Source organism: Scylla paramamosain, chromosome 7 (genome assembly GCF_035594125.1).
Source record: "Scylla paramamosain isolate STU-SP2022 chromosome 7, ASM3559412v1, whole genome shotgun sequence".
NCBI lineage: Eukaryota > Metazoa > Arthropoda > Malacostraca > Decapoda > Portunidae > Scylla > Scylla paramamosain.
This window is the reverse complement of record NC_087157.1, coordinates 18,318,977-18,338,976: the sequence shown is the minus strand read 5'-3', so window position 1 is coordinate 18,338,976 and position 20,000 is coordinate 18,318,977. Positions and strand designations below refer to the sequence as shown.

The window sequence follows — 20,000 nt, the reverse complement described above, 5'->3', positions numbered from 1 at the left end:
TGTGTGTGTGTGTGTGTGTGTGTGTGTGTGTGTGTGTGTGTGTGTGTGTATCTCTCTCTCTCTCTCTCTCTCTCTCTCTCTCTCTCTCTCTCTCTCTCTCTCTCTCTCTCTCTCTCTCTCTCTCTCTCTCTCTCTCTCTCTCTCTCTCTCTCTCTCTCTCTCTCTATATATATATATATATACTCAGTCCTTTCCTTTTCTTTAATTTTTCATCCTTTCTCGCACCAATGCATGATCGTTTTTTACCCCAATAGAACACCAATGTTAATAAAGAGAGGGAAAAGGAAAAAAAAAAAAAAAAACCGGCACAGGCATACTTTTCTTACTATCGCAACATGTATGTACTCGTATGTAATAATGACTAACTCCCGTGAATGTAATCCAGTCAGTAGAGTTACGAAGGTTACAATAAGTTGATATGTGCCCTCCCCCTTCACTCTGGCCTTGTGGACCTCACACACAAGGACGCTAAATGGCAGTCATATCACATTATCTTATCCTGCATTACCTTTCACATGTGCTGCCTTGCTTCGCCTTCCGCCTATAAATCAATTAACGTTCTATGAAGAATGAATTCCTCGGGGCTTATTACACGGCGATATCAAGGCAAATATGACCTATCTATCTGTCTATCTAACTTTTATCTATCTACCTATCTATCTATCCATCCATCCATCTGTATCTCTATTTTCTCTCCTCATCCACTTAAACTGTGCAAGGTTCCAATGTTAAGTAGAGAGAGAGAGAGAGAGAGAGAGAGAGAGAGAGAGAGAGAGAGAGAGAGAGAGAGAGAGAGAGAGAGAGAGAGAGAGAGAGAGAGAGAGAGAGAGAGAGAGAGAGAGAGAGAGAGAGAGAGAGAGAGAGAGAGCATTTAATGAAGTTTAAAGACTCTCCTCTCTCAACACACGAATAATGTTCCTCAGAAAAATCCCACACACGTTTTCTTTCCACAGATAAAATCCGAAATGACTTTTTTTCCCTCTTACAAAAAAAAAAAAAAAAAAAAAAAAAGAAATAAAAAAAACTCATACTCACGTGTAACAATGTGTACAATGAAGAAACAACACAAACTAACAATGTAATGTTAGATAACAAAGGATAGTAAAAGTATTTGTATTAGATATAAGTAATAAGCAGAACACAAATAAATAAAAAGACAAAATAACAATGTAACATAAGGATACCGAAGTACAGTCTTGTCTCATAAAATGTCATAAGAAATAAATATGAAAGAAGGAACCGTCATATTTACTTTTTCATTGTCTGTGTTCTTCAGCGCCAATGAAATGTAGAAAATTGTGACAGAAAAGACACATTCTCTCTCTCTCTCTCTCTCTCTCTCTCTCTCTCTCTCTCTCTCTCTCTCTCTCTCTCTCTCTCTCTCTCTCTCTCTCTCTCTCTCTCTCTCTCTCTACGTAGACATCACCCATTTTTAGCACTTAATTTCACGTTTTTTTTTTCTTTCAATCTGCTACACATTTTCCCACTTTAGTGGTTTATTTCCTCGTATTTTCCTTGTTCATTACCGCAGTTTTATTTTTCCAAGTTAAAGCATGCTATTTTCTTTCCTCACTTTCCTTTAAGTATGATGTCATTCTCCGAGTAACTTCAGGCACCTACTAATATTAGATTACATTCTCTTCCTAATGTCACTTGTTCACTCCGGCTTATGTCTTTCAATGTTTTTTTTTTCCACTTCTTTCTGTTATTTTATGGCTTTTTAAAAATGTTTGTATGTCTTTTTTGTGTGGTGCTATGACTCTCAATGTCTGAGTGTGTGTGTGTGTGTGTGTGTGTGTGTGTGTGTGTGTGTGTGTGTGTGTGTGTGTGTGTGTGTGTGTGCGTCAGAAATGTATATACGTTTACTTGTCTATACGTTTAAAGCTTTTTTTTTTTTTTTTACTTTAAACTTTCTTTTTCAGTCTCTCCGATTTTATGTTTGTGTTCTCTCTCTCTCTCTCTCTCTCTCTCTCTCCTCTCTCTCCTCTCTCTCTCTCTCTCTCTCTCTTTCCAATACATTCCTACTTTTAAAACTCTTCGTCAGCCTTCGGGAATCCTAAAACTCCAACAAACTGCCAGCCAACACACTCAGTCCCTGTGCTTCCCTGAGCAGTAAAGGGCGGACGTTGTCATCTCCCGGCGTTACTCCTTCGAGACGCACAGTACAATATGTAAGTTCGTGTAGCGTCTTCATATTGACCGAAGAGATGAAGAATGTATGTCAGTACGTATATCAGTATATCTTTGACCTTCTGTCTGTCTTGTGTGGGTGGGTGCGTGATTGGATGGGAGTCTCTGTCCCCAGCTTATGTGCAATTTTGTGTATTGAAATGTATCTGTTTGTGTGTCCGTTTGTCTATTATTTCACACACACACACACACACACACACACACACTATCTCAACATTTGCTTTTTCCAAATGTCGCATGAAAGAAAGAAGAAAGAGGAAGAAAAGTGTGCACGATATATATGCATGTGTATTGTGATGCAAGACATCCAATTTTCCAATTTAGTACCTTCTGTACTATCCTGTATCTCCCAATAATAGTTAAAGTAGAATAATTATCCAAACAGCCTCGTCAATACCTCAAGGTTTGGTCTTCCGTTGCATTCCTTTGTATTCCTTTGTGTTCTTTCCTCCTCCTCCTCCTCCTCCTCCTCCTCCTCCTCCTCCTCCTCCTCCTCCTCCTCCTCCTTCTCCTCCTCCTCCTCCTCCTACCTGCTGCTGGATGTGATGGCTCATGAATAACATGTGAATATGTTCTTAAACCACTCAGTGAAATCATAATTCGAGCTGAGAGAGAGAGAGAGAGAGAGAGAGAGAGAGAGAGAGAGAGAGAGAGAGAGAGAGAGAGAGAGAGAGAGAGAGAGAGAGAGAGAGAGAGAGAGAGAGAGAGAGAGAGAGAGAGAGAGAGAGAGAGAGAGAGAGAGAGAGAGAGAGAGAGAGAGAGAGAGAGAGAGAGAGAGAGAGAGAGAGAGAGAGAGAGAGAGAGAGAGAGAGAGAGAGAGAGAGAGAGAGAGAGAGAGAGAGAGAGAGAGAGAGAGAGAGAGAGAGAGAGAGAGAGAGAGAGAGAGAGAGAGAGAGAGAGAGAGAGAGAGAGAGAGAGAGAGAGAGAGAGAGAGAGAGAGAGAGAGAGTTCTAGGCCAGAGAGCCACATCAGTCCCCTCTCCCCCCACCCAAGCAACCCGCTTTCAGCAACCATTCTGTAGACGCATCACGGGACCATTTTTAAGAGCAATATTGGATGACCACTTGGGGAGCCACACTTCACGGCCACACGCGGGGTCTGTCAGGGGGAAGGGGCCGGGCAAGAGGGCCAGGCGGACCATACCAGCGTGTAGGGGCAAAAGATATCACGGCAAAAAGGATTAGAGGTGAGGCTATATTTTAATGCTCTACATTATTAAAGACAAAAAATGGTTTCTATCAATGAAAATATGGAAAACAACTTAAATTTTTATCCTTTCTTCAGACAAATTAAAAGGAGATGGCGGAGGTGAGGCTGAAGTTTAGCCCTATTTATTGTTAAAAATTGTCCTCTGTGTGAGGAATATAATAACAGTATGATTTTTTCTTTTCTTTTCTGGGCAAACCTGCTTGTCGCTAGAAAACACATAATAGCAAAAAGACGGCAGACAAAAAAGAGAATAGTGTTTTACAGAGTACATCATTAAAAAAAAAAAGTTGTATAAATCAAGATATGAAGGAGTGTAAAATGACCCTTTTTTTTTCGCCTACGGACACACGAGGAACACACTTGTCAAGTTAAGTGAACATAAAGTGGAAATGCTGAAGATGAAGAAAATAAAGGAACACTAAACCTTTCACGAGAATGGAACTGTTGATATTACTGGGATCTTTATCTATTTTTTCTAGTGTACATCATTGTCCCAGACTACATCACCACTACTACATCATTCCGTTGCAGCGTAAAGGGAGAGACTATAGTGGTGATGATGTCACTGTATTTATGCTCTCCAACCTGCATCACTTTAACAAACTTTAGGCGCTGTATCATTACAAACAACCCATCACCCACAGCAGAGTACCACACTAACATCCGACATTACCTCACCCTCCTGAGCCAATAACCTGCAGGGAGTGCCACAGCCCCGCCAGGCTACATACAAGCAATCACCCTGAGAGCGCACCCCGTCACGTGGCTCACTCTAATAGAAGCTTACAGTGTAGGGAAGCTGCCTCTGAGCGTCACATAATCCTGCACGCCATCCAGACCACGCTACGCTACGCCTCCTCCTCCTCCTCCTACTGCTCCTACTCCTCCTCCGCCTTATTCCGACCATTTGCATTCCTCTTTGACATCCAAACTGCACGCCCCACGCAGCGCACGCAAACACTGGCTAGTCGCCGCACATTTGGCCGTTTGCTCTACTCACGACACCCACACTGTTGCGCGTCACAGAGAGAGAGAGAGAGAGAGAGAGAGAGAGGAGAGAGAGAGAGAGAGAGAGAGAGAGAGAGAGAGAGAGAGAGAGAGAGAGAGAGAGAGAGAGAGAGAGAGAGAGAGAGAGAGAGAGAGAGAGAGAGAGAGAGAGAGAGAGAGAGATATTCATGGCAAAAAGTAAATCCTTTCATACAAATGCACCACATTAAGCGCCTCCAGCGTAAGACTGTATAATTATCAGGCAGGAAGCGCGGCAGTAAACACGTCAAGTCTATGGAGAAGGCAGGGCGTGTTTCACTTGCTGGTCTTGCCTCTCACTTTTTTAATATGTTCTTTTTTTTCTTTTCTTTTTTTTTCGTTGCGTGGATTGACAAGGTGTGGAATAATAGTAAGAAAATACAAATATACAAAAACTGAATTGGTGTCACTACAGATGATAATCCTGCTCTTTACAACAACAACAACAACAACAACAACAACAACAACAACTACTACTACTACTACTACTACTACTACTACTACTACTACTACTACTACTATTGCTACTACTACTGTTATTAACATTCACCTATTAAGACTCAGGAAAGATTTGTCTTTCTCCAACCCTCTGTGCTTCTTAAAAACATGGAGCTGCATTTGGAAATAAAAATTCAAATAGCTGAACACAAAAATCATTTAGATGCAAAAGATATTGGACGGTTCAACTTGAGTAAACTGGAGTAAACAATGCAATACATGTTTAATTTAGAGTAAGTATAAAATGGTATTCTTACATTTGCATATAGCCACTATTTATACTCACGCTCTCATATCTTCTTGGCGAATGGCAAACAGAGGAACAAAAAAAAAAAAAATCTTTTCAGTTGCCGCTTCCATACATACAGACAAAAAAATAAAAAAAATTAAAAGTCAATAAAAAAACTAAATATGTTTCTGGAAGTGCCTCAATACTCTTAAAACAACTAGTCACAGGAAGAGGAAAAAACAGAAACAGGCAGAGAATTCCAGAATTTTACCAATGAAAGGGATGAAAGAATGAAGATATTGCTTGACTCCTGGACTGTTGAAAGGGAACGGAATAAAGGTGAAAGTCTTGTGTAGCGTCAGCGTGGGGAAGGAGAGACGCATGCTGATGGCAAATTCTGAAGAGCAGTAACCATAGAAATAACAACACAAGACAGACTTCCCACATTTTTTTCCATCTTCATATACTTGTGTGCATTTTTTGTAGCATATCAGTGTATTTGTCATCATATCAGTGTATTTGCTATGGTAAGCTCAGCAGGTATGAAATGTTCTCCAAGGTATGCATTAATTCGTCCATTTATTTATTTATTTATTTATTTATTTATTTATTTATTTATTCACTTATTTATTATCTATTTATTTCATATTCTGCTTTTCATTACCACATCGTATTGAGAGGCACTTTTGTGACTCACTGTTTCCTTTACATTGAGAAATTACTTGTTTATTACAGTACAGCATAAAGCAAGTGTCTGCAGTGAGTCAGACACTTTGCCAAGCAGCCTTACCTTACATGCACATGGAAAAACATAGGCAAGCATGACAGGCTTCACTTAAATGTAAACCTAAAAATGGAAGGACGTACACTGCGCTACAAAAACTGCTCCGTCCCCTTCACTCACCGGTAAATATGAAGTGGCTATCATAAGAACATAAGAAATAAAGGAAGCTGCAAGAAGTGACCAGGCTTACACGTGGCAGTCCCTTTATGAAATATACCTACCTATTTCCATCTATTTTCCCCATCCATAAACCTGTCTAATCTTCTCTTAAAGCTCTCTAATGTCCTAGCACTAACAACATGATTAATGAGTCAGTTCCACTCATCTACCACTCTATTCGAGAGCCAATTTTTACATTCTCCTTCCTAAACTTAAATTTTCCAAGCTTGAACCTGTTATTTCTTGTTCTACCCTGCATGCTGATCCAAAGAATTTTGCTTACATCCCCCTTGTTATAACCCTTATACCACTTAAAGACTTCTATCACGTCCCCTCTTAACCTACGTCTCTCTAAAGAATGTAAATTTAATGACTTCAATCTCGCCTCATAAGGAATACTCCTCATCCCCTGTATCCTTTCTGTCATTCTCCTCTGTACTGATTCTAATAGACCTATATCTTTCCTGTAATGTGGAGACCAGAATTGCACAACGTAGTCTAGATGAGGTCTGACCAGCGACAAGAATATCATTAATATTACTTCCGGCCTTCTACTTTTAACACTCCTAAAAATGAATCCTAGTACCCTATTTGTCCTATTTCTAGCCCCTATGCATTGTTTTCCTAGACGGAGTTCAGAGCTAACTATAATTCCTAAATCTTTCTCGTACCCTGTAACTACCAGAGATTGTTCGTTTAATGTGTACCTACTGTGTGGGTTTCCTCTACCTACGCTAACTACTTTGCATTTATTGATATTAAATTGCATTTGCCATAGGTCCGTCCATTCATTCATCCTAAATCTGCCTGCAAGGCGAAGGCACCCGTTTCTGATCTAATTAATCTATCTTTGTGTCATCCGCAAATTTACTAACATCACTACTAATTCCACTAACCAAGTCATTGATATATATTAGAAATAACAATGTCCCTAATACTGATCCCTGTGGCACCCCACTGATTACATGACCTCACTCGGATTTCGAGCCGTTTATTACAATTCTTTCTCGCCTGTCGCTAAGCCATGACCCTATCCAGACTAACACCTTCCCATCTATCCCGTGTGCCCTAACCTTTCTCAGGAGCCTTTCATGGGGTACCTTGTCAAATGCTTTACTAAAGTCCAGATACAAGATATCATAACTATCACCATTATCTACTGCCTCGTACACTTTACTGTAAAAACTTAACAAGTTTGTCATGCAAGACTTCCCCTTCGTGAAGCCATGCTGTGATTGATTTATCAAGTTATATTTGTCTAAATGTTCCCTAATGTTCCTCGCTCTTATTAACTCTAATATTTTACCTATAACTGAATTTAAGCTGACAGATCTATAGTTAGACGCTAAAGTTTTATCTCCTTTCTTAAAGATGGGTACTACATTAGCCTGCCTCCACATTACTGGTACCTCACCTGACTCAAGTGATTTCCAAAAGACAGAAACTAACGGCTCACTAATAACCTCTTTGCATTCCTTAAGTATTCTGGGATATATTTCATCAGGTCCTGGTGTCTTGAACTTTTTTAGCCTATCTATCTCCTGTTCCACTATCTCTCTACTTATGGAAATATCTGTCAGCTTCTCATTCTCATCTGCTCTAAACATCTGTTCACTATCTGGCATATCCTGCATGTTTTCCTGGGTGAAGACAGATAAAAAATACTCATTCAGAAATTTACTAATCTCCTCTCCAGAACTAACCAGCTCCCCATCTGATGCCTTTAATGGACCTATAGTATCTTTATTCTTCGTCCTCTATTCCTGATAAAATCCCTTGGGATCCGTCTTCACATGCCTGGCTACACTTAATTCATAATTGCCCTTAGCTTTCCTCGTTAACTTCATGACTGTTCTAACTAATTCATTATATTGTGACCTTAAAACTTCTTCACCTGCCCTTAATGTCCTATATATACTTCTCTTCCACCCTATATAATGTTTTAATCTAGCAGTCATCCATTTAGGATAATTTTTCTGTGATCTTATTGCCCTATACGGGATATATGCTAACTGACCTGTATGAACTTTATCTACGAAATATTTATACAATTCATCTACATTTACTTCACCTAATTCCCTCATCTCGGCCCCTACCATCCTCTCTACTCCCTCATCTACTCGCCTCGACCTCACCTCTCTCATTTCAGCATGACCTGACATTCCACCATACTCACACCCATATACCCCTCCCTCTCTCCTCCGCCCCTTCGGAACACATCTTACCTCCTCTTGTCCTACATCCTCACACCTCACCTCACCTCTCACATCTTGCCTTATCTCTCTCAACTCCGTCCCGGACCTGACCTCACCCTGCATCCGTTGCCAGTCAACTCCTTGGAGGTACCTTTTTAATTCCTCAAATTCTGCTCTCCTAAAGTCAAGTATTTTACTAGTGTTTTTGCTTCTAAAAGTTTCTTCCCATTTTAAATTGTATCTAATTCCCTTATGGTCACTGTTACCTAGCTGTCCTCCAACCTCTACCTGCGTGACTGCTTCCTCCCTGTTAGTAAGAATTAAATCTAGAATATCATTCCCCCTTGTGGGTTCTACGACTACCTGTTTTGAGAAATTATCCTGAATTACCTTAAGAAATTCTGCTTCCTTGTTGCCCACCATCAGACTCCAGTCGATATTCCTAAAATTAAAATCTCCTACCACACATACCTGACTGTACCTGCCTGCTCTATTTATTTCCTGCCACAGTGAGGTGTTAATTTCCTTTGTACTGGTCGGTGATCTGTACACTACTCCCACTACTGTACACTACTGTACTACTACTGCTTTGTTATCTGTTTTAAATCTACTGTTAATACAACACTGTAATGTGTCCCTAACGTATAACGCGACGCCTCCTCCTCTCCTGTTTTCCCTATCTTTATAGAACAATGTATAACCATCTATCTTGACCTCTGGATTAAATACTTTTCCTCACATATCTAGCCAAGTTTCAGTTAAAGCAATGATATCAAATTTCTCTACACACACTATTCTTCTAAGCAAGTCTATTTTATTCAAAATACTGCTACATTTTGTGTGGTAAATACTTAAGCTATTTCTCACCTTCCCTGAGCTAGCTACCTTTCTAGATTTAACTAATTTCTCCTATGTTTACTCCTCACAACACCTTCTTCCCACAACCCTTTCCCGTATATGAAGTGAGTTATGGCAAATAATTGGCGCATTTTGTGCGCTCGAGCTCGATCTGTAGTGATGAGGCGATAGTTGTGCGAGTTGCGAGGCAGAAACCTTCGCCCACATGCCGATAAATCGAAATATGCAAAATACAGCAAAAAAAGGTGAGTCTCACGAAGAAATTAAATAAAATAACAAAGATACGCCTTCAAAAGTTACCAAGAAGTGTTTCCGAAAATGAAATCGAAACTTTTATTTTTTTTTATTTATTTATTTATTTTTTTGTATGTAGGAAGCTGCAACAAAGGTTATGACGCTAAAAAGTTACCTTAGGTTAGGTCACAAATATCATGGTGGTAACGCTTCCCGGGAAATCAGAGTTAAAAATAATATCAATACCAATTGAACAAAGAAAATATAAATATCTTTTCTCCATAGAAGGAAAGTTTTTTTTTTTTACGTGGAAACCAAATTCACACTAAATGATATGCGTTACAGTAATAGTTTCCTAGGACACTTTATCATAACGTGCAAAATATTATTAATCTACATAACGGTAAAACACAGTAAAGGATAAATAGACATATAAACTAGATCTGATATTTCTTACCTTAAAAAAGACCTCAAGTGAATATTCCCATTATTGTGGAAAGTTTTTTGTAATTGCATCTTTCCTTTCTTCACTCATATATTCGTACATACATATATATATATATATATATATATATATATATATATATATATATATATATATATATATATATATATATATATATATATATATATATATATATATATATATATATATATATATATATATATATATATATATATATATATATATATATATATATATATATATATATATATATATATATATATATATATATATATATATATATATATATATATATATATATATATATATATATATATATATATATATATATATATATATATATATAACGAACGCAAAAATGACAGCTAATTGTTAGGTTTCAATTGAATCACTAAGTAAATTTTTATACAAAAAAAATGACACCATTATAGAAAACATATGATTTCGTATCCTTCTTTTCTCTATGCATACATTAAAATAACCACACGAAGACTGGAATACAAAAATTTTAGTTTTGAAAAAGATTCTCGGTTAATCCTCAAAGGACTTTTTTCCCTGTAAGATGTTGCAATGAACATTATAGACTAAATTTACATTCTGTCTTCTTTCACATATATACCCTAGGAAGGCAGAAACATGGAAGACAAAAACAACGCATTGGAAAAAGGTTTAAACTAATCCTTCAATGGATAACACTACTGACACGATACCATGGAAGCACATCCTTTCTTTCCTTCACAGATTCGTGGGAAGCTGACAGGAGAAAGGCAGGCAACAGGTTTCCGTTGAAATTAAAAAAAAAATTCCAAAATAGGGGGCATATGATGTAATGAAGCAGGTACTCACTTTCCTCCTGCATGTGTTGGGAGTGTTCACCGCGGCACCACCTGCCATCCTTTCCTGAAAATATCAAAACATCCACATAAAAAAGTGATGCAGCTTCACTATTCTAAAAAGAGCTAAAAATGAAGCATCATAAACAGAACCACCAGAAATCATTTACTGCATGAGTTAACAACATACACATGAACAAAAGAGGAAAGAATAAATACTGAACAAAAACACGAAATGTCATAAATAAAACGTGTCAAATTCCTCCAAGCAAGAACACATGGATACATGGAAAACAACACTGAAAACAGAACACACTTCAAACGCTGAGAATGTTAAATATGCACAACAGCTGCAACAAAATAAAACGAACAAACACCATTACATATATAACAAGATCAAATAAGAAAATAAAAAGAAGCAAAAATAATAAATGTAAAGCTTGCCAACATTCAGCGGTGTCTAGAATATGAAGGTGGTAGTTAAGTGAGACTGAAGAGGAGGAGCACAAGTCATGCTGCGATTGATGCATGAAGGCAATCAAGGGAGAGGGTCGCACAGAGGAGGCGGGACGCAAGGCGCCTTCAGGCCAGTCACTGCTGGTGTCCCTCGCCTCCCCTTCCTGCCTCGCTGCGAGGTGAAGGGGCCACTACCACCGCTGCCTCAACACTTACACTACCTTTGCGTCTCAACACTGAAATGCTTCAATGAATGGGAATGAACGGGAAAGTAATGGTCACTTAGAATTGCTTATAACAAGTACATGTTACTAAGTGTTTTAAATCAATCTGTCTGTCTGCGTCTGTCTGTTTATCTCTGCCTGACATGTTCACTATAATGCTCTGTAAGAATGAGCATCCCAATCTCTGCTGTTTTGTTGCTGCGCATCTATTTGTATTAATGTTGTGTGTGTGTGTGTGTTTTTTTTTTTTTTTTTGTGTGTGTGGTGTAACATTACGAGTGAAACAATATTTACGAGAATGGGTCAGTAGGTCTGTCTTCTGGTATATTTAGTAGTTTTAGGAAATCAATGACAACTACGTATTGTGCACGAAAAATGGCATACCGTAAATACGAGGCCATGATAGAAAAATATAGTTAGGTCACTATGTTTGCAGCAGCAGCAGCAGCAGCAGCAGCAGCAGCAGCAGCAGTAGTAGTAGTAGTAGTAGTAGTAGTAGTAGTAGTAGTAGTAGTAGTAGTAGTAGTAGTAGTAGTAGTAGCAGCAGCAGCAGCAGCAGAAGCAGTTGTACTGGTAGTTATTGTTGAAGGAAGTAAAAGCAGCAATACCAACAAGAGCAGCAAGATCAGCGAGGGCAACAGCAGCAGCAGCACCAGCTTCAGCAGCACCAGCAGCAGCAGCAGCAGCAACAGCAGCATATTAAGTGTAATAGTCTCCAACAGATAAAACACGCGGTGAGAAGTAACACGAGGCATCCTGGACAAACACCTGTCCACCTCGGCCCTGCAGGAGCACCTCACCGGCCAGTGTTCTTTCAGTGTTAATTCACATCTCAGTCCTTTATGTATTGTTGTGCCGGCGAGGCAAGACGCCTTGAGGAGCGCCACGCGCCAGACATTCCTTCCCGGGCTGGTTTTCAACCTACGTCTGTCTTCACTTGTTAAATATAAATGTGTAGCAAGAAATACAATTACCGTCTTTCCTTCAGTATTTAAAACTATTAATGTCTTTATACATTTGGCATCCTTTAATCCATGCTTCCATTTTTAGCATTATTTTGGTTTCCTGCTGTAGTTTGTACGTTCATTATAAGAGTGAAATATACTCTCAAGTGTGAAAAATTGCGATATCTCTAAACAAAGCCCATCACAGGTCAAACTTAGCCTGGTGCCACAGAAAGTTTGATAAAACTAGCAAATAATAATTTTTCTTTACTATTCAATGTTTTCTGGAAACAAAGGCAATTCCTGGAGTATGAGGAATCCCTGTTCTCTTTCTTCGTCCCGGTGGAGGAAACACAAAGACGCTCACTCTCATTCTAGATTTACACCTTCACCACCACCACCACCACCATAAATAAAATAAAAAAAATACACATAAATCTCTTGAACACGTGATGCCAGACCTTTAGAAGATTAGATATATTTCTGGATAGTTGGGATGAGTGGACACAGGTTTGCAAGTCTTATACAAGAACTGCCGCCTTTGGACGGAGTAATAAGACAGTCTTTTGCGGAAGAAAAAAAGGAGGAGGAATAGGAGGAAGAATACAGCAACATTCTCGCATGCATAGTTGAAGTTGAAGTGTGGATGTCTGAAGCAGCAGCCTTGCCTGGCACTTTCACAATCAGTCCCCTGTTAACGTACTTTCCTTTCATGAACCCCTGGAACTTTTTTCCCTCTCATCTCAAGGCGTCGCTAAACACAGCCCATCACAGGTCGAACTTAGCCTGGTGCCACAGAAAGTTTGACCAGTCGTAGTTTGCATATATATGTTTCTTCCTCTGATGGCGGTGACGCTGCTGTTTCTTCCTCCGATAACAGTGGTGGTAATTCTTTTTCTTTGCTTCTTTTTCTTGTTTTCTTCCTCTGATGGCGATAATGCTGCTGCTGCTGCTTCTTCTTCCTCTGATGGCGTTGCTTTCTGTTCTTGTTCTTCTAAGACAGTTTGGTGGTCTGAATTGGTTGGTGATAGGGTATTCAGAGTGGGGATAGTAGGAGTACTGCACACTCACCTCCCTTGCTCCCCAGTCAAAATTCAAGTCAGGTTGGTGGAAGACTGGGAAGGGTAGGGAGGTGCTGCACACTCACCTCCCATGCTCCCCAGGTTACATTTGTAACATCAGTCAGGTTGGTTGTTTTTGGAGTTGCCGGGATCAGTCAGTCAGGCCCCGTCAGTCAAGGGTAGTGCTACGCACTCACCTTGCCAAGATCAGAGGGGTGGTGGTGATGGTGTGTACATTTGGAGTTGGTAGGATGAGTCACATTGGTGGTCAAAGTCAAACTGGGAGACTGGGAAGTGTAGGGAGGTGCTGCACACTCACCTCCCGTGCTTCCCAGGGGCGGTCAGGATGGTGGGTCTTTGGAGTTACCAGGATGAGTCACGGGAAGTGCTACGCACTCACCTTGCCAGGATCAGTTGCCAGGGTGGGGAGTACTGGTGGTGGTCGGTACAATTAGAGTTCCTAGGATGAGTCAGATTGGGGATCAAAGTCAAACTAGAAGGCTGGGAAGGGTAGGGAGGTGCTGCACACTCACCTCCCGTGCTTCCCAGGTGGGGTGCTGGTCTTTGGAGTTGTCAGGGTCAGTCAGGTTGGTATTGTTTTATTTTTATTATTTATTGTTGATTGCCAGACTCAGTCATTTTATTGAGGGGGAAGCAGAAGTTTTATTGTTTTTACTTTATTTATTTTTGTTTTTATTTATTTTTTATTTTTCATTTATTTTGGGAAGGGTAGGGAAGGGTAGGGAGGTGCTGCACACTCACCTCCCATGCTCCCCAGGTTACATTTGTAACATTTGTTGTTTTTGGAGTTGCGGGGGTCAGTCAGTCAGGCCCACTCAGTCAAGGGAAGTGCTAAGCACTAACCTTGCCAAGATCAGAGGGGTGGTGGTGGTGGTCTGTACATTTGGAGTTGGTAGGATGAGTCACATTGGTGGTCAAAGCCAAACTGGGAGACTGGGAAGGGTAGGGAGGTGCTGCACACTCACCTCCCATGCTCCCCAGAGTCAGTCAGTTTGGTGGTCTGTTGCCAGATTACAGTAAGATTTGTAGGTCAGTCAGGTTGGTTGTTTTTATGGTTGCCAGGGTCAGTGAGGCAGGTGGTAGGGAAGTGCTACGCACTCACCTAGCCAGGACAGGGTAGGATGTAGGGATGTATGGATCAGGGTCAGAGTGGGACACAGAGTAGGAGGTACTGTTGGTCTGTACATTTGGAGTTGTTCTTTGAAGTTGCCAGGATGAGTCAGGTCAAACTGGGAGACTGGGAAGTGTAGGGAGGTGCTGCACACTCACCTCCCATGCTCCCCAGGGCCAGTCAGTTAGGTGATTACATATCTGTAAGTCAGTCAGGTTGGTTGTTTTTGGAGTTGCCAGGGTCAGTCAGTCAGGGTCAGTCCAGGGAAGTGCTACACACTCACCTTGCCGAGATCAGAAGGGTGGTGGTGGTGGTGGTCTGTACAGTTGGAGTTGCTCTTTGGAGTTGGTAGGATGAGTCAGATTGGTGGTCAAAGTCAAACTGGGAGACTGGGAAGGGTAGGGAGGTGCTGCACACTCACCTCCCGTGCTTCCCAGGTGGGTGGTGGTCTTTGGGGTTGTCAGGGTCAGTCAGTTGGTATTGTTTTATTTTTATTATTTATTGTTGATTGCCAGACTCAGTCAATTTTATTGAGGGGGGAGTAGGAGTTTTATTGTTTTTGTTTTATTTACTTATTTTTTCATTTATCTTTTTTTTATTACTTTTATTATCTTTTATACCTATATATATTTTATTCTTTTTGGTCTGGCAGTCCGTAGACTTGGGGAGAGAAGGGAAGTGCTGTGCACTCACCTCCCTTGCTCTCCCGAGGTCCGAGGTGGTAAGGAGGTTTTTATTTATTTTTATTTATTTATTTATTTATCTTTATTTATTTATTTATTTTATTTTATTTATTTATTTTTTTTGCGTGGTAGGTTAGGAGACAAGGGAAGTGCTATGCACTCACCTTAATTCTTTATTTTTTTTTTTCTATCTTTTGCCTGGTAGGTTGGAAGAGAAGGGAAGTGCTATGCACTCACCTTTATATTTTTTATTCTGTTAGGTGGAGAGAAGAGAAGTGCTATGCACTTATCTTTATTTATTTATTTTTTATTTTTTTTGTTTTTTTTATTTTTTTTTTATTTTTATTTTTTTTTGCCTGGTAGTTCGTAGACTTGCCAGGGTTAGGTAGGGGAGAGAAGGGAAGCGCTGTGCACTCACCTCCCTTGCTCTCCCGGGGGCCGGTAAGGCGGTGCCTTCCTCCCCTGGGGAGGGGTAGGGAGGTGCTGCGCACTCACCTCCCCTCCTCCCCGTGGGCAGTTCCATCACACATGGTGATGAAGGGATGCTCTTTCTAGGTTTTTGTGAGTTCCGAGAGGGGGGTTCGAACCTACGCGCCCCTCACTTCCCTCACGCCAAACTCAAAGTGCATCACTCTACCCACTGGGCCACGAGGGCCCTTTTTCTTTTTTTTAAAGTTGGTCTATTTCCCCATCTTCCCCATCTTTTTTGTAAACTTGCTCTATTTAACCACCTTATGTTCACGCCAGTATGTATTAAAGAATTATGATGTGAATTAGTTTCATAACGTTATTTATTTATTGTATTTTGTATGGGATATGACCGCTGGCATCCCACACACACTGGGTTCCCAAGACTGTCACTACGCCATGAAACCCCAACGGTAAACAAGATATATTTGAACACATCATTTCCCTTCCTGTGTTCATGCAGCACCAAAAGTTCAATAAGAAAAACTGCTGCTCATTCTAATGTGAACGTTCATCCCACAGTGATAATTAGATAACTGTTGACTTGTGGGAGTATGTCGTGGAGTACAAATAGCAGTAGGTAAGATCAGAGAACTTTACAGAGGCAGGAATTCCTTGGTTATGAAGCAGCCTTCTGGAACCCTCCCCTGTGCTGCACCACCACCACCACCACCACAGACAACAACAACAATAACAACAACACACCATTACACCTGTCCATCCTGCAGCACGAGAATGACTCAGCCCAGAGAACCACGGATTGCTTTATTCGTAATTCACGTCCACTCTCAACATAGACATCAATCAAATTATGTCACTGAAAAAAGTTGGTGAAGCACTCACTTCTTCATACAGGCTTTACTACCTATCAGCAGGATGAGAGCTTCCGACTGGGAGGAAGGGCGGCGTCGGGAAGGATTAAGAGAGAGAGGGTAGGGGGGACCAGCGGAGGCTGGAAGTGTGTTTATGCTTCATAGGTATAAAAAAGAAAACTGCATGAAAAAGAAGAAAGACCTGTGCCCCTCCCACCCCTGCTCCCCGCGTGAGGCGAAACGTAGTGAAGTGGTACTGTTGTTGTTGTTGTTGTTATTATTATTATTATTATTATTATTATTATTATTATTATTATTATTATTATTATTATTATATATTATTAATTATTATTATTACTATTATTATTATCATTAAAATTATTATTATTACCGTCACCATCGTCATCGGCACCATCATTGTAGTGTAGCTGGTTTGTGTCCTTTTATTTCCGCGTCGTATCTTGTAAGCTGTAAGTTTTAATAGTTCAGTATTTGTAACGATGGAGACCTTGTTTTTTATTCTTTATGCTCTGCACGGTGTCATTGGCATTTACATCTATATTTCCTACTGTTTTTTTTTTTCTGTTACTTATGTACTGAATCTATTTGTTTTGAAGAATTTATTTATTACCATACAACTTGATTTTCGCTCAAGTTAACATTTATGTAGATTTACTTATTTGTGTTGTGTAGGATACTTTCTTCTTAAGTGTGTTGAGGTTTGTGTTTTTCTTCTTTTATGTTCACTAGGTAACGGTGCACACAGGAATTATAAATGTTACTAATAATGATAATACTGATTATGGATGACAAACTAAACTGATGAATAAACATCGAAAAATTAATTTTAATAAAGCACATTTTGCATAGTGCTTTATAAGAAGCGCTGCGCACATGGACTTTAGAGATGCGATGTACCTTAAACTTAAAATGAAGCCCTAAGGCAGAGTGAGTGGTGGGTGGAACTGAAGGCAGTACACTCAGGGTTCCCAGATTACTGAAGCAGAAAAAGGCCAAAGCCAACAAAAAAAATAAGACAAAACGGCCAAACGCACTACAAAAAGACCCAAAAACATGCAGTAAAAAAACCCAAAGTTTATATTATTCCACTTCAGAATTTACCAAATATTACACGATGTGTACTGAGCACTGGGCTATAGCGGACTACTGGAGTGGCGATCTGTGTATACAAGTGCCACGTACTTCGTCAGTCCTTCGCCTGGGCCAAAAAACGGAAACGAATTCAAAGAATTCAATTCCAGTGTGAGAATACCGACAGTGGAAGAGAGTTACTTGTAACGGTATGTGCTAGGCAACTAGGCCTAAGGCCATACAGCTCCCGACGCCTCATCTGAAACCTGACCCCAATGCAATGTACACTAACTGAGATTGGTGGGTTCAGGAGTGAATGCAAAAATACTAACAACACATTATGAAAACGTTCTTGGCACAAAGAAGTGGCCGTGTTCATGACGTGTACCATATACCTACGTCCCTACTTCATAACCATGGGGAAGGACTTTCGCTCTGCAGGCATTATGTTATTGTAGCAGCAATGTCATAACAAGCTAATCGTTATTATTCCACACACTTGACCTTTGCTGAATATCATTTAAGTATTTTTTTCCTCATATAAAATTAATCAATGGGTGCACGCTGGCCACACTATATCAACTGGCGCGCGGGCCTACAGTTCAATCACACTGCTCTAGACATTTTTCTTTCCCACTCGACATAAATATAAACAACCAGAACGATCGCTTTTGGGGGATGGAAAACGAGTTTACCAATGACTCATCATAACAAAATATACGGTACTACCATAGACAGCACCCTATCAACGTACTCCTGGCTTGTTCATGAACACAGGTAGCTGTTGATAGGAAGCCTTAAATTACATCAGCCGCTTGAAAAAAAAAAAAAAAAAAAAAAAACACGCCAGAGTTCAGCCGTGGACTCGCGCGTCATCAGCATCATCACCCAGTTGATTTGTCCAATTTTCCCTTATTGTTATTCAATAGCAATACGAGAAAATGGGAAAAACTGCAAGGATAACCATGGTAACAAAAGGAAAAGAAAGGAAAACATACGTGCACTCAACAACTTGAAAAAAAAAAGTTTTGTCTTAGGTGGCGGTGAACAAACTTACCATATTAAATAAACTTGTTATGGCCAAGTGGAGCATATATAAGCAACATATTAAAAAAAAAAAAAAAAAAAATAATAATAATGTAATTCATGGCAAACTAGATATGCTTAGACCAAATGCATGAAAAAAAAACAAAAATTATGTTTTGGCCTAAAAAAGGCGAATCTGGCAGTCCTGATCTCCGACAACGTGACGTCATGCGCGGAAAATTGAAAAAAAAAAAAAAAAAAGTGTAACAAAAGTGGGCTTGCTGGGTTCTCTATACTGTGCCTGGCGCTTTCAAGAGAGGCATCAGTCAATCAGGCTCCGGCTACCATGCGACTCCTATAAGAGTGCACTTCTCGTAAAGGAGCGCCGCACTCCTGCAGCAGTGACCCCTGGTACCTCAAATCCCTATGATTGCCACTGATGGGGTCCTTGAGTTTTCAATGCCCCTCACAGCTAATTGTTCATCATGTGATGAGAGGAGGAGGAGGAGGAGGAGGAGGAGGAGGAGGAGGAGGAGGAGGAGGAGGAGGAGGAGGAGGAGGAGGAGGAGGAGGAGAAGGAGGAGGAGGAGAAGGAGAATAAAAACAAAGCCCAAACAGCAAAAGTTCCTGAGGTCTTTAATGGGCTGTTTGGGTAACTACTCTACGCTAACTAGTGGAAGAGACAAACAGGATAGCACAGAAAGAGGAACCAAACGAATACAAAAGAAGTCCAAACAGTAACAGACCAAGAGGTCCTTGTAAGTCTGTTTGGGTAACTATTCTACTCTATTAGTGGTAGAGAAAGGATAGCACAGAAGAAGGGTCCTTCCATCCCCCACCCCCAATCCCTCCAGGCAAGGGTCACATGAAAAATGGTACCATGTTGTACAGAAAAAACAACATAGAGTGTGAGAGGAAACTAAGAAAGACAGGAGGACTACTTCGACCACATACAATCTACATACCAGCACGGACAGTACGGAGTGAACGTGTTCGTTATTCAGACATGAACAATGACAACCGGGAATTAGTGTCTACATACTTGTCAAGACAGGTTTTCAATGAGTGAACAGTGCCTGAGTTAACGACGCTTGATGGAACACAATTCAACATATTTATGACACGATTGAAGTAAAATGTTTGGCTTCATTTGTTTGAAATCGCTTACCTATTATTTGCTATTGTTTCTTGTAATATTAGACATGTTGAATCTTAGGAAGAATTCCGGTCTGATATTTGTGAAAGCCTTAAAAGTTTAGTAAAGCAATATCAGATCCCCTCTTAGCCTGCGTTTGGAGAGGGAGAATAGATCTCGTTCTTTAAGGTGTTCCTTGTAGGGTTTATTGCGAAGCCTTCGAGTAATTTTCGTTACTCTATTTCGTATTGTTTTTTTTTATAATCTCTCAATATTCCTTTTATAA

The 20,000-nt window shown here is 40.1% G+C and overlaps 1 long non-coding RNA gene across 1 annotated transcript in view; it reads right to left on the bottom strand.

Moving 5' to 3' along the window:
- LOC135102161 (uncharacterized) overlaps positions 1–20,000 on the bottom strand; it is a 73,072-nt gene that overhangs the window by 36,739 nt on the left and 16,333 nt on the right. Inside the window, exon 2 of the long non-coding RNA XR_010269558.1 lies at positions 10,695–10,748. This is a non-coding gene — a long non-coding RNA (uncharacterized LOC135102161). The remainder of the gene's footprint in view (positions 1–10,694; positions 10,749–20,000) is intronic.